Source organism: Aedes aegypti, chromosome 3, assembly GCF_002204515.2.
Source record: "Aedes aegypti strain LVP_AGWG chromosome 3, AaegL5.0 Primary Assembly, whole genome shotgun sequence".
NCBI lineage: Eukaryota > Metazoa > Arthropoda > Insecta > Diptera > Culicidae > Aedes > Aedes aegypti.
Genome location: NC_035109.1, coordinates 295,054,226 through 295,062,989, shown reverse-complemented (window position 1 = coordinate 295,062,989; position 8,764 = coordinate 295,054,226). Strand labels below are relative to the sequence as shown.

Sequence of the window (8,764 nt, the reverse complement as noted above, 5' to 3'; positions counted from 1 at the left end):
TTTTATCATTTACGAGTGCACTCCGTGCGGCTTGTTGCTCAAAAACATAATTTTGTGTCCTTTTTATTATCATTTATCGGTTTTACGACTAACCAGCCGAGTGGAAGTTTGAACAAATACCGTTAAACCACAGACAAACAGACGTAACACCACAGACAAAGTTAAACTAAACATTATATACTTTGCAATTGTAAATGGAAATTTGCGAAAAAGTTACACGTCTTCTCGGTGATAATCGAATTCACGACTACCTGTTCATTAGATAAGGCGCGTTACCTCTACACCACGAGAGGACTCATGAACGCGAAGTTAACCTGAATTCGACTCAATAATCTCGTGGTCCTCTTTCGCAAAGCGCACCTCTTTCGGAAGAATTAGATGCCCATCCAAACAACGCTTTCAAAAAATGCGTTACAAGGGGGTGGGAGCCAAAAATTATTATTTTTGGCGTAATGAAATTTGTGAATGAAAAAGTTGAAAACTACTTTTATTTTTTAGCTCTTACCCCCTAAAGCCGACCCTCGTAAATGACATGCCCAACGGACTTGTACATTTTCGTTTGACCAACCACCCCACATGAAACAAACCGATCGAATTCCGTGCGCCAGAAAGAGACCACCCCAGGTCGCGAAGTTTTTCCAGCGAACTTCATTCATCAGCAGCAAACCAAACCAATCTCGAGTCGCAAGAAGTTCGTGCCGTGCGTGTTTTCCGTCGTCGTCTGCGTCTTGGTCCGTTTCGTTTCCTCGAAATTGAATAGCGTGTCACCGTCGGGAAGCCGTTTTCCGTCGCGAATCGCGTACCGAAGTGCCTTCCGCAGTGGGTTCCGTTTCCGGCGTGGGATGGGGCCGCCGATTTTGGGTGTTTTTTCGGCGTAAAAAGTGAACAGAAATTTTCTCGGGGGTGTAGTTTTATTTTTTGTTCTTTCATTTCGTGTGTTGGGGCTAGGCTGAAGAAGAAGAACAAACGGAGCAGTGGTGGAAGAAGTTTGAACGGTGGAGTGAAGAAGATAGGGATATAGTTGCCTCTCTGGTGGACATCACAAACTTTGATAGTTGCTTGTGTTGGTGTAGCAGACGCGTGTTGAATGTGTTGGTAAGTATGTTTTGACGTTGAGGGGTCCCTAAATGGTGTTGTCCGGTGCCAACAAATTAATTTTGCAATTTGAATTTATAAGCACTGCAAACTAAAAGGGTTTAGTTCTCACTACAAGATATCTCTTAATTTCATCGGTAATCCCTTAACAAGTTGGCTACGAATTATGAAAAACTTTTCCTTTCCTCACTAGTAATGAATTCCTACATGGAAATTGGAAGATTATCTACACGAATTCTTACAACATTTTTCTAAGAAATTGTTACTCCGTAAATTTTCCCCATAATACATTGCAAAAATATACCAGAAATTTTTTAGGAAATACTCCAGTGACGCCTCCACGAATTGCCTTTGTAATTCCTTCAGGGATTTTTTTTTTAGAATTCGTTCAGGAAGTTAATAAATATATAATTTTTGAGTTTCTCTAAGGTTTTTTTTTCAGAAATTCCTTCTCAACAAAGCCTATTTGTAGAACATAAACATCTAGGAATCTCTTAAAATTATTCTTCTAGATATACTCCAATTATTTATTCTAAAAATTCCTTCAGGATTTTTTTTAAATTCTTTTTAACATTTACATTTGACCAAGGATTCTCTATTTATGCATTGAAAATAAATCCTTCGTGTATTTCCTTCATAATTCTTCCGAGAATAACATATTAATTTCTTTAGGGGTCATGCATAAATTACGTCACGCTAAGGGGAGGAGGGGAAGGGAGTGGTCAAGCCAAGCGTGACAACCCTTACAATTTTTGGGGGTTTCATACAAAAAGCGTGACAAGGGAATTTAGCGTGACATAATTAGTGTACCACGTCTTAGAGATTACTTTTGATCTCTTAAGATTTCTTCAGAAATCACTGCACAACATTTATAAAGCATTTTGACATTGATCTTTATAAGGGCTTATCTGACGAAAACGATTTCTCATCAATCATTTTTTTAACTAAATACCTACATCGCCAAATTAAATGATGCCTCGAAAAATTTCTTTAATATTTTCCTTTTGGGTCTCTCTCAAAATTATCTAGGATATTTTTTCAAACATTTCATTAATACTTTTTTAAAACACGGCCACCGTCTGCAGTCATTTAGCTGCACATACTGTAACTTAACACTAGATAACGGACAAGCATGCTCCAATAGTACAGTCAAGAAACATTCCTGACGAAAAGTTTCAATGGCTGCAGTGGGAATCGAACCCAAACCTCATGATGTAATGCGCCTGCCTGACGACACTAACCGCACGGTCACGAAGCCCACTAAGAGAGAGTTTTTCTTCATGTGTTTCCTCTAGGAACTCTTCCAAAATTTACACCAGGAACCACTATTCAGTAATTACTTCAAAAGTGCTGAGTTTGCTTAGCGTTGACCACCACCGATGTAAACAAATGCATAGTCGGACCTGTCACATGAAAAGGTCTATATTGAAACACTGACATGAGTTCATCGTTGCTAAAAATGTATTTTGTTTCGTTTTAGATCTTTGAACTACATTTCAAAACTGACAAACAGCAGAAAAAATCAGCAATCTAATATTGCAATAACAAAAAATTAAGAAAACACATATTTCATTTTTTTTCTCTATGCATAGCAGCTTTTATCGAAATAATTTTAAGTGGATTACATTAGGTACTCCACAAGAAAAAGTCCAAAACAAACATAACGCATGTTCGTTTGGCTCACACTTTGACAGAAATGTCAGTTTCTGGCATCTCTCTCATAAAGGATCACTAGTTCGAACTCTCACCAGTGAGTGACCAGTGAGTTAAATTGTCAGCACAAATGGCTGTGTGGTTTTCTAGATTTGTGGTCTTGAAAGTTTGAGGCTTGGCTTCGATGAATCTTCACCTTAATCCAGTAACCATTTAGGACAGGGCTGCCCAACGTACGGCCCACGGGTCACATTTGCCCCGCCACCTCATTTTGTGCGGCCCGCGAAGAGTTTCAAGCTCCCTCCCATATCTGGTCCATTTGTAGCACAATCTACTAGATGTTTCAGAATTACAAGGCTAATTATTACAACTATACATTCTTCAATTTTAAGCTATTTTATTCTGAAGATTCTTCATCAAATTTTTGTTATCCTTCTGAATTTGCTTGCCAGTTAACGATAATGTACCGTCAAAAACTTTAGTGAGTGTGACATTCACGCATTGACTACCAATACCTTCATGCAACAAAAACATTCAAGCGATACTGAAAATAAAAGTCACGCGCGACTGTAACTTTTTTTTTGCTCAGCTATAAATATATCATGGTTGTATTGAATTACTGTACAGTGAAACCTCCATGAGTCGATATTGAAGGGACCATCGACTCATGGAAATATCGAGTCATGGAACAGCAATCCTTTGGAAGGCTGCTTCTAGGGACCATCATAGTAACCATGAAATTTTGTTTTTAGTATGGTTCCATGAGTCGATATCGAGTCATGGAACATCGACTCATGGAGGTATCACTGTAGTAGGCAAAGTGTACCAGTTATGGCCATAGGGGTTCCCTATTTGGCTATATGCGACATTTTGATAACTTCGACATTTTAAGTCTTTTTGAATGCTTTAACATCAAGATATATATTAAATCATACTACCACCAGTGCACCAGATTCCGCTCATTTAAGGGAAGTTATGTGTTCAAATGTTTATTATAAAATAGCTATTGTGTCGATCAATAATATTTGTATGTCACAATGTAGCTCCAAGTATAGGCAATAAGCGGCAGAAAATAAAAAATTTGAAAAACTTTCATAAATAAAATTTTTTATTGCATTTATTACTGCATCTAAGTGTTCCTATTTCCGCTCACGGTAAACAGATTTCGTGACGAACTTACTAAAAAATGCATTATTTCGAATTTCGTTTTTTATCCTGATATGTTTTATGGTCAAACCATAGATACTACTGCAATAAAAAGGGTGTATACTAAAATCAACATTTCTTTAAAATTTTGTTTAATTTTTTGAATGAGCGGTTATTGGAACACACAAAAATACCTAGTAATCAAATAACCGCTCACGAGGTCTTGTGTTTTCAATATAAAGAGTTATTCTATCAAATGAAAATATTGTCAGAAGACTTCATTTGAAAGTTGTTAATCTTCTATATAAATAAAAATGGAATGGTGTTTGTATGTCACGAAATGGGTAGAGAACGGTCCAACGGATTGTCACAACTCTTTCACTGTTGCATTAGCCAAGGGTTCCGACGTGTTCGTGCGTAGAAAAAGTTTAGGTAAGTCTTCGGAATAGTCTTAGAAACGGGAGGAAACTAATGTGCCATTTTTTTTTGGGAGATTGTATGACATTTTTCAATAGCCTACTTGATGGCAAGACGAAGTTTGCCGGGACCACTAGTATGACATAATAATGACACGAAAAATCAATTTTTACACTAGTGAGTGGAAATAGAGGCATGAGCGAATACTTGTACACTGATGGTACTACTACAAACAAAAAAAATTAAAATTTGAGGACAATAAAGTAAACACGTATGGCGGAAAAGGGAACCACTATATCCATAACTGGTACACTTACCCTAGTCGTTACCCTGTATTTTCATAATGTGCCGCTCAAAATGTGCACCGATGGCACCGATTGGTTTTTCTTTTTATCCTTGTGGATGAATCATATATTACCTAACAAAAAACCCCACGTAACAGCTTTTGTATGGAAAATTTTATTTTTTTATATGGATCGTAACACTACGAAAGACTCCCACCCTCCCCTGATGCGTCACGTAATATTTGAACGATCCCTAAAGGCGGCGTATGTGAGTTTAGAGCTGTGATCAAGTGGCAACTTGGATCACAAACAAGCGCGAGAAGAGTGCTTGCTACGATTAAAGCTGCGTCGTGATTGTTTTTTACATTCATTTTGCACTCCCGTCATGCTCGACAGCATAACGTTCATGGTAGGTTGAAAAGAATGGCACGCTACTCTTATTCATGTCAGGTGATACATTCACGACTGCAGTAAGAGCAGGTCCGTCACACTCGGGCTCAGATTGTGTACCACTTCTAGTACTGCATTTGGTCCCTCGGTAGTACAAAAGGTACCCAAGTTTGACAAATCGCAGTACACTTTTCACGGCATTCTAGATTACCTTATGAGCCATTAAATTTTGGGCAACTTTAATTTGTATCTTTAATTTGTTAAATTGTAATCAATGTATCAATAGCAACCCAAATGTCACAAGTGAATGTTTGGAAACCTCCTGCATGTGAATGTAACAGCAATGCGACAATAGCATAAAAAATGTACTTTACGTTTCACTGCCCGAATAAAAAATACAATACAAAAACAATATAACGTATTGTAACAGTACCATTCAATATATTGGAAATACAATACAGTATATTGTAAAATGACAATACAACTACAGTACAATATATTGTTTTGAACAGTTCACTGTATGGTATATGAGATTTTTGCAATATAATGTATGGGTGGTTAAGTATCGTAACAATACAAATATAGATATTTTATCATACATAAATTTTAAAAATACAATACGATATATTGTTCATGTTCTTCTTCTTTCTGGCGTTACGTCCCAACTGGGACAAAGTCTGCTTCTCAGATTAGTGTTCTTATGAGCACTTCCACAGTTATTAACTGAGAGCTTTCTTTGCCGATTGACCATTTTTGCATGTGTATATCGTGTGGCAGGTACGAAGATACTCTATGCCCTGGGAATCGAGAAAATTTCCTTTACGAAAAGATCCTCGACCAGTGGGATTCGAACCCACGACCCTCAGCATGGTCATGCTGAATAGCTGCGCGTTTACCGCTACGGCTATCTGGGCCCCATATGTTCATGTATTGTCTTGATTAGCAAATTGTGTATTGTTGTACAATACACAAAACAATAGGGTCCTAAAGCCCTGTCCCACTTTTAGTATCAAACGCTTAAGTTTAGGGCAGAAACACATGTTTACTCAATTTTTAAATGAATTTCATTGGTTCAAGTCCAAAAAAAATTTTTTTTTATGATTTTTAGGATATTGTCACATCCCTTGGTTTAAACTCAAATTTTGGGTATATTTTGTTTTCCGTGTCCCTTCCGAAATGTCGAATAGGAACAACCCCAGTGTTAAAATTATAAGCCCTGTGGCATTTTTGTCGAAAAAGTGAATGTCAAACATGATCACAAGTGTCAAGGTTCATATTTGGAATCATTTTTAAAATTGAAGTTTAAAAATGTTATAGTCGTTATTTGAGCTAGAAAAATTGCTAAAGTAGTTGCAAGAACATGCTCTTTCGTATTGATAAATAAAAACAGGAATTCATTAAACATTTTAGGACCCAATTCAACAAACTGTATTTCAATTAGGGTAGGTGTACCAGTTATGGACATAGTAGTTCCCTATTTCGCCATACGTGATTACTTTAATGTCTTGAAATTTCGAAAACTTTTGTGTGTTGTAGTAGTTAGATTTAAGATAGATCTTGATGTTAAAATATTCAAAAAAGATTTTAAATGTGAAAGTTATCAAAATTTCACATATGGCCAAATAGGGAACCACTATGGCCATAACTGGTACACTTTCCCTAGTGGTGAAAAGTATAGAATTTGTATTTTGTATGGATTGTCCCCCAACTTACCGGATATTCATGCCAAAAGTAGCAAAATAATTTTAACTTTTATAGAAGTAAAGATATATTCGTCGTTACAGCTAATGTCAAGTGACTTCTAAAAAACTACTTATTTTTACATTTTGAATATTTTTCACCCAACATTTCTTGCTTTTTGAACTTGTTTTGTTTACTTCTTTCAGCAAAGCTACATAGAAAAAAGCAACAGTTGTTTTACGCGAAAATAGGAATTTGGCCAAAATTGTAAGGTATAAAACCAATTAAAAACAATACAGTGTTCTGTTATAATATATTATCTTCTTCTTCTTCTTTCTGGCGTTACGTCCCAACTGGGACAAAGCCTACTTCTCAGATTAGTGTTCTTATGAGCACTTCCACAGTTATTAACTGAGAGCTTTCTTTGCCGATTGACCATTTTTGCATGTTTATATCGTGTGGCAGGTACGAAGATACTCTATGCCCTATTTTATGAATTTTATGAACTCTATGAATAATTGTAACAACCAAATTTCTCTAAATTTTTCGTATGTTGTTTACGCATTTAGAACAAACAGACTTATAGATTATTTATTGATGTAAGAACAACTTTGAAATTTATCGTTAGATTTTTTTGTTGTTTGAGTGTTTCGAAGCCAAACCACCTATTTTTGAAAACAATTTTTTAGTTATCTATATTTAATCATTCGTCAATCTTTTATGTATTCTGCAGAATTTCGCACAACTGGAATTATTTTTAAAATCTGAAAAAAACCTGGAAATATCAGGGAATTTCATTTCTGTAAATGAGTAGACACCCTGTTTGTACATAAGAATGATTGTAACAAATATGAAGCAGCTCTTAAGGCAGATTAAAAGATTATAAAATTTAATACAGGGTTCTCACATAAAAAGGTGAAGATGAATCGAAGCTAAACCTCGAATTATCAACAAATAAAGAGAACCAGTCACTGGATACTCGCTGGTGTTGACCAAACAATCAAATTTCCAGTGCAAACGGTTTCCTGGTTTACTAGATTTGTGCTCTTGAAAACTCGAGGTTTGCTTTCGATGCATCTTCACCTTAACGGCAAACTTGATCAGGATACTTACCAAATATTGAGCGAAATTTCACAAAGTTTTTCGTTTGTTACACAAAATCCTAGGCAGGTTTATTACCGAATCCAGGACATTATCCTGTGAAAGTTTCTCACACAATCCTTAGTGATTTTTTTTACAGAATTCTGAGCAGGACAAACTTCTTCAGATTCTAAAACAGGATTTTATATTAGGTTTTGGGTGGGGTTCTGAAGAAATCCTAAGGACAATTTTCACATTCGGGAATTCATTCTTAGAATACTCTGAAGAGGATTATCGAATAATACTAGATGAGATTCTGGAATCCCATGAAAATTTTTGATAGAATTCGGAGAATGTTTTTTTTTATATAAAATCCTGGACAATATTCTTACAGAGTTCAGAACATTTTATCAAAGAATGCTGGGCTGGGCGTCATCATGAGCACAATTCTCACAGAATCTTCGACAAGATTATCATAGAGGCGAATATCTATTTTCAGTTTCTTCAATGAACCGATGCACGGGTTCTGTTGGGTAGTCTCAGCTCCGGAATGTTTAGACACTTATTGACAGCAGATTCTGTTTGTCCTAAAGAAATCTTTAATTAAACGTAATTTCTACAGAAGTTAATCTTTAATTAAACTTTTGGATTTGTACTGACAATTTTCTGGACAGATCCCTAAACGAATTTCTGGAGTTTTGTTTAGAGGAGTTTCTGGGAAAAATCTCTGGAGTAATTGAGTTTGTGTTGTACACGTCGGAGTGCTAGACGAACAAAATTGTAAGAAAATTCGGTAAATCTGACGATCCTTCTTCGATGCAATCAAACATTCTGAAGTATGTGCTTCAAAGATGGAAAAAAATATAGTAATCTACGGAAATAATGGCAGCATCATAAATTTTACTGCAATTGACAAAACAATTTCCAAAAGATTTCCATTGACATATTTTTGTAAAGATTTTTCAAGAGATATTTCATTAGAAATGCTTTCAGCCTATTTCAACCAGATATTTTAATTG

General features: G+C 35.9%; 1 protein-coding gene across 8 annotated transcripts in view; it reads left to right on the top strand.

The window, feature by feature from the left end:
• LOC5577203 (rho guanine nucleotide exchange factor 11) overlaps nucleotides 1-8,764 on the top strand; it is a 434,547-nt gene that overhangs the window by 13,092 nt on the left and 412,691 nt on the right. For 5 of the 8 annotated variants that reach the window (XM_021853819.1, XM_021853825.1, XM_021853823.1 and 2 more), the window contains exon 1: nucleotides 658-1,095. The exons of 1 other annotated variant lie outside the window; for it this stretch is intronic. The gene's annotated coding sequence lies outside the window, so the exon portion shown is untranslated. Of the gene's footprint in view, nucleotides 1-657; nucleotides 1,096-8,764 lie in introns of those variants that run through there. 2 more of the 8 variants (XM_021853827.1, XM_021853826.1) reach the window with 1 other exon arrangement.